This window comes from Helianthus annuus, chromosome 4 (genome assembly GCF_002127325.2).
Source record: "Helianthus annuus cultivar XRQ/B chromosome 4, HanXRQr2.0-SUNRISE, whole genome shotgun sequence".
Taxonomy (NCBI): Eukaryota; Viridiplantae; Streptophyta; class Magnoliopsida; order Asterales; family Asteraceae; genus Helianthus; species Helianthus annuus.
The window spans coordinates 95,873,701-95,879,416 of NC_035436.2; the positions used below are offsets into that span (position 1 = coordinate 95,873,701).

General features: G+C 39.2%; 1 long non-coding RNA gene across 1 annotated transcript; it reads right to left on the reverse strand.

Moving 5' to 3' along the window:
* Window positions 1-356: 356 nt before the first annotated feature.
* Window positions 357-2,729, reverse strand: LOC118491320. Its single transcript, XR_004891271.1, has 3 exons — window positions 2,447-2,729; window positions 1,412-1,507; window positions 357-412 (listed from the first exon to the last, which is right to left on the reverse strand). It is a non-coding gene; the product is annotated as an uncharacterized LOC118491320 (long non-coding RNA).
* Window positions 2,730-5,716: the final 2,987 nt, after the last annotated feature.

Sequence of the window (5,716 nt, forward strand, 5' to 3'; positions counted from 1 at the left end):
ACTCTCAAAGTTTTGCTTAATGTATGAATCTGTTTCGTGAACCATGTATCAAGACAACACTTGTGTTTGTTTAAAACCAATATTGTTGACTCATTGTTTTTGGCAACGGTTGGAAACCCATATTCGAGTCCTAGGCGTAATGTATGTGTTCAAGTCTTAATAATCTAAGTCCCCAGAAGAAAGTGAGGTTAAAGCCTAGGTATCTCTACACAGAAACCTAACTCGCTGAAACCTATAGCTCTGATACCAATCTGTCACACCCCGAAAAATCAGAGCTGGCGTGACTGGACCGGTATCTTCATTGCACAGCGGAAGCAATAAGCTAAGACTTCTAAACAATGAACGCCTGCTAAGTACTCGAATTCCCATGGGTTCTCCTATTCCAACCGTTCCATAGTTTTGAAAATGCAACCTGAGAAAGAAGATGCGAAAAAAATCAACATAAAGTTGAGCGAGTTCATAGTTTGTTTTTAAAAAGATTTTAAACAAATATTTTTGTGTACCGGTTTAAAAGCTGTGGAGAAAATTTAGTAAAATCAGAGTTTCTTGGCATGTTATATGAAAACTGTGGGTCTAGCCCACAAGAGTATTCGTGCATTGCACGAGAGAGAATGGGCCAAGCCCAAAAGAATATTTGTAAGCAGCACCAACACGTCCTCTTACTTGTACATAAGTTGAAATCATTTCCAAAGTTTGTAAATACATGTATTACGAGTTTGCGTCAAATGAATATTAAAAACATTTGAAAGTTATAGTGTTGTAAGTTGGTATGTAAAGCGTCTATGAACATGTTGATCATTAATGTTTCGCGAGGACATTAATATATGCGACGACATAGGAGGTACTCAACCCGCGTAGGCAATTTTTAGTGTCGAATCACCTCGACTGGGACACAACAGCACTCTAGTGGTCACCCATGGACCGTGAGTGGGGCTCGCCCGTACCCATTAGATCTAACCTTTGTTCCTTGGTCCTCAAAAGGATTAATGGCACCTCAGTTACAGCCTATGCTCACATGATCTAAGAGTTCATTCCATAACTTAATCATACCTAAGTTTGACATGTATTTCCCCCTGAAAGTTGTTAACCGAAACGTTGAAAGAAAAGGGGGACATGGTCTCACTGAGTTGTCTCGTTTTTCGTACGCAGGCCAACCCAGTCCCGTTGCTGTAACTAGGACATTCTCGTCACTAGTCATGAAAATCATGCACGTTTTGTAAAACCGGTATGTTTAGTATAATTCGTTCGTAAACTTTTCAAGTTCGTTGAAATTCATTTGCAACATAGTTCAGAAATATGAGTTTTCGTTCATCGAAAAGTTATTTACTTTTGCAAAAACTTGCATGTCTTTCCACCCCCGAAAACATTTATAAAAATGTAAAACAGTAAAAAGTGGGGGTTATGAACTCACCTTGACATTCCTGTGCAAAGCTAGCTTATCGTGATTCCGTGATGTCGTAGTGTCATTCCAAGAACATGAAGTAGCTAGCGTGCAACTATGACATTCCTACGAAGGAATACTTATAAGTTTCTAGTATGAGGACGTAGCTAAACTACGTGTCCGAGCTCTACCGAGTCGTAAATAAAACGACTCTACGATGGTGTTGTTAGTGTGACTTAGAATAACCATTCTATGGTTATTTGATCCCGTTTATAATTGGGATAAAACTAAGTCTCGAAAACGACTTAGTTTTCAAATAATTTAGAATGTATATACATTTATATATTTAAATATAAATATACTTATGGCGTCATGTTAGTTGTTGCGAATAGAAATACGTAGGTGGTTAGTGGTACGCCTCTTCGTAGTTTTCGTAAGACATAAGTGAATAAGATGTGTGTGTGTGTGTGTATATATATATATTCGAAACCATTGACATTTGAAATATAAATTTCGACGTTGAAATAAAAATAACTCGTTATATTTATTTGATAGAAAATGTATGTCGTCGTGGTGTGAAATAAATATTCGAACTTAAAGTGTGTGAAATAGGTATACACGTTAGATTTATTGTATAAAAGTGTTCGAAATATCGATGTTTGAAGTAACTATAAGCGTTATGTTTGTTTTAAATAGGTATCGGTTTCGTAATCATCGTCAAAATGAATATACTTTCATGTTTATTCAATATATATATATATATATATATATATGCTTTAACTTTCAATAGACGTCGGTTATGAATTATAAATGTTTCATATAACGGATTTTACGAAAAACGGACAGAGTTTCAACTGTTTTTGGACGATCCCGACAACTAAGTGTCGATTTATTTTTCAAAATTCAACCAATAATTCAATCAATTCAAACTATATATACTAAAATTTTATGAAATACGACAAAATAAAACGTAAGTAAACACTAAAAGATTCGGGTCGAGCTCGGTCGCGTAACTAAAAATCTACGAATCTATATAGAAAGTTTAACGCATCGTTAAAACTTTACCGGGTCCTGAGTTGACCGGGCGTTGACATGTTTGACCGTTGTTGACCCGAGTTGACTCGGGTGTTGACCGAGCCAACCGGGTTTGACTTTTTGTTGGCTGAATGAGTCGACTACGGCTAACCGAGCCTAACATTGACCATCCTTGATCGAACCAAAACTGATATATCTCAAGCCGGCTGACCACTTGTCTTTGTTGACCCTTGTTGTTGGCCCGAGTTGACTCGAGCGTTGACCCGAACCCAAAATAATCCTCAAAACCGAATCCGAATCTGGACTGAGTGAACAAGAACTCGAACCGAGTTGATTGAATGTTGGCCGAGTCGACTCGGTGTGACCGAGTTGACTCGGGTTTGACCCGAGTATTTGACTCGTTAACCCGCAACCATGCCTGTTGTTTCCTTGTCGAACCGAAGTCCGCACCAAGCACCACTACTTCATCTTCATTATCTTCAACAACCAATCACCGTCATCTTCCACAATGATCCATCATCATCAACATCAGAGAAAGGAAAAAAAAAAAAAAAAAAAAATCAAATCTCATGCTGATTATCCACTGAACTTTGGAAGATTTTTAAAAGAAAAGAGTGTTGGGAGAGAAGGGTTTACCAGAAAATACTGTCGCCGACGTTCACCGCCGCCATAAACCACCGTCGCCGCCATGTGCGGCGGCTCCCTTTCCTTTTCCGCTCTCTCTCTCTCCGGTTCTGTGTTACGCCGCCGTCGCTCACCACCACCCGATGGTGGTGGTCGTTGCTTGTTCTGCCGAAAGGGGGGGGTACAACTGAGGAGGGGTGTGCGTGTGGGGTGATCCGCCGGAGAAAAGAGACGCCGACAGCCCATCGTCGGCCCTGTGCTGATCGTCGGTCAGCCATTGAAGGGGAGGCAGGGTGTTTGTGTTTTGGAGGAGATGAAGTCTTCATGTATTTGTGTGTGTAGGGTTTTCAAAGAAGAGAAATTAAGGAAGAGCACAGGGAAAATCAGTGGTAGGCGTGTTTGGTTATCTGTGTTTCAAAATGAAGGAACAAGTTTACTACTAACTTATATACCTAGGGTTTTAGTTAGTGGGTTGGGCCTAAGGCCCATTAAGTGTGTCTAGTTGTTGCTCGGCCCAGTATAATTTCAGAAGCCCGTTAACGCACCCAACTCCCATGAGGTGTCGTAAAATATAATTCCTATATTAAAATGCGAAAAATACGTTCGGTAGTTACTGCTTGCGCGATCGCTTGTCGTTTACTATAATAACCATGTAAACTCGCATCGTTGCTGTATTAAACCGTTTTTCGATCCGGTTTCGACTACGGATATAAAATTTTAATCACGAAGCTAAAATGTATCGTAAAAATTTAATATCTGTCGACGTTGTCTGTATTTTATTCGGTTTCAGCGCGTTATCGTTTAATATTCTGCAGTTTCTCCGCGTATTGTCATACGCGCACTATAAAGTCGAATAGGCGTACCTAGACCTTACAATAGCCTAATTAAGTTAATTGTGCCTTAAAAACTATTTATTATCACCTTACACATTCGTTAATTGCGTAATTAGGAGCCGTTAATTACCGGTTGTCACACCTATGAGCGAAACCATAGGAATTGCCTTGTATTCCATACCGAAGTGCTGCCGGTGTGAAGAATGAGCTGTAAACATTATTAAATCAATACAATCAGCAGTTTTATTGAAGATTCAGTTGTTTCTACCTCCGTTTCTTGTTATTCCGCACCTGAAACGTAGTTGAACGCCTCTGAACGACTCAATCGGGTCAGAACAAGATCCTACACGAACCAACATCCGACATATTTTTGAGCATGTTTCATGTTCCCTATAGTTTAACTTCATTTTAGAGCTTTGAAATGGGGTTAACGGGGCTTAAACGTGTCAAAAATGCATCTAAAATCAAGTTTCTCAAGTGTAGGGACTAAATTTTAAATTTCTGAAAGTTGCTGGTCTGCAAGTAGCTTACGGACCATATGCACATGTCCTTACCGTCCGTAAGGCATGCCCAGCGACCAAAAATCATAATTTGCAATCTGTTTGATACTTTAGGGGCTGTTCTTGCAAGTTCTTGGTGTGGCAGCCAAGTTAACACCTCTCCAAGCAAATTAGCTGGCCTCTAACACTTGTATGGCTAGGATTTCTTGCTTCTTGGCCACACAAACACTTGTTTTGATCTTGTTCTTCATGCTCTACTATAAATAGCAAGGGCCATTCACTTGAATCCTTGCTCATTCCTCTTTTCTCCTCTCTAATCTGCATTGGGAGCTCTCTCATCTGATTTGGGACTTGTCTTCTTTGTAGAAAAGATAGCAAGCACTTTAGTGAGCATTCTTATATTCCTTTTATTGCTTATTAGTTTAAAAAGTCAAACAAGTGTTTGACTTTCAGTTTGACCAATCTTTGGTCAACGCAAAGTTCGGTTGAACTTTGCAATGTGATTGTAATCACATTGGTTATAATCCTTAGTGATTATACCCGCTGATTACCACGTTAACTAGGTGTAGTGTCGAGTCAAAGTTTCGGTCAAAATGCGTTTTAGCACGCGTTTTGCAACGGAACTACTTTAGGGTATCAAAACACTTTGTTTCAATACCAAATCACTAGGTTAAACATGTTTTGACATGTTTAACTCGACACTATTAGTTTAGTGCTTGTTTAGGGTCGTAAGGTAAGCAGTCTAAACAACCACTTAGACTTTCGAATCTGACCCGTTTGGTCGATCTTTAGGATCCGACCAAGCTTAGTTAGTGATCATAGTTGCATAGGGAATAACCACTGAGGTTATACTTTATGATCACATAGGATTGGTTAGTCGTATGTTAGTTAGCTTGTGTGCCCATAGGAAATGACCAAAATGCCCTTTTGAAGCTAAAATCCATATTTTACCTATGTGAACATATTTTTGACATGTAATCTGATTTAGTAACATGTTTAGGGATAATTGGGCATGTAAGACTTGGCATAGCACATAGTTAACCATCCGAACATAGTTTTACGCTAACGACGCCTTATAGTAGCTTATGTTACCATAATGTGTCGAAACGGGTCAAAAGCACATAGGTAGACTTTCCAATCAGAATGTAGGGCCTATTAAATCATACCATATGAGTTCAATTACACATTTGATTTATAGAACCTCATTCTATCCTAGCTGCCAATTTAGGAGCCGATTATTAACATAGTTACCTATACTAGGTGCCGGTTGATTCCGTGATACTTGGAGCTTAAATTGGTCTTATTCTCAAGACTAATAAGCAATCCCAAGTGAGTACATAGTT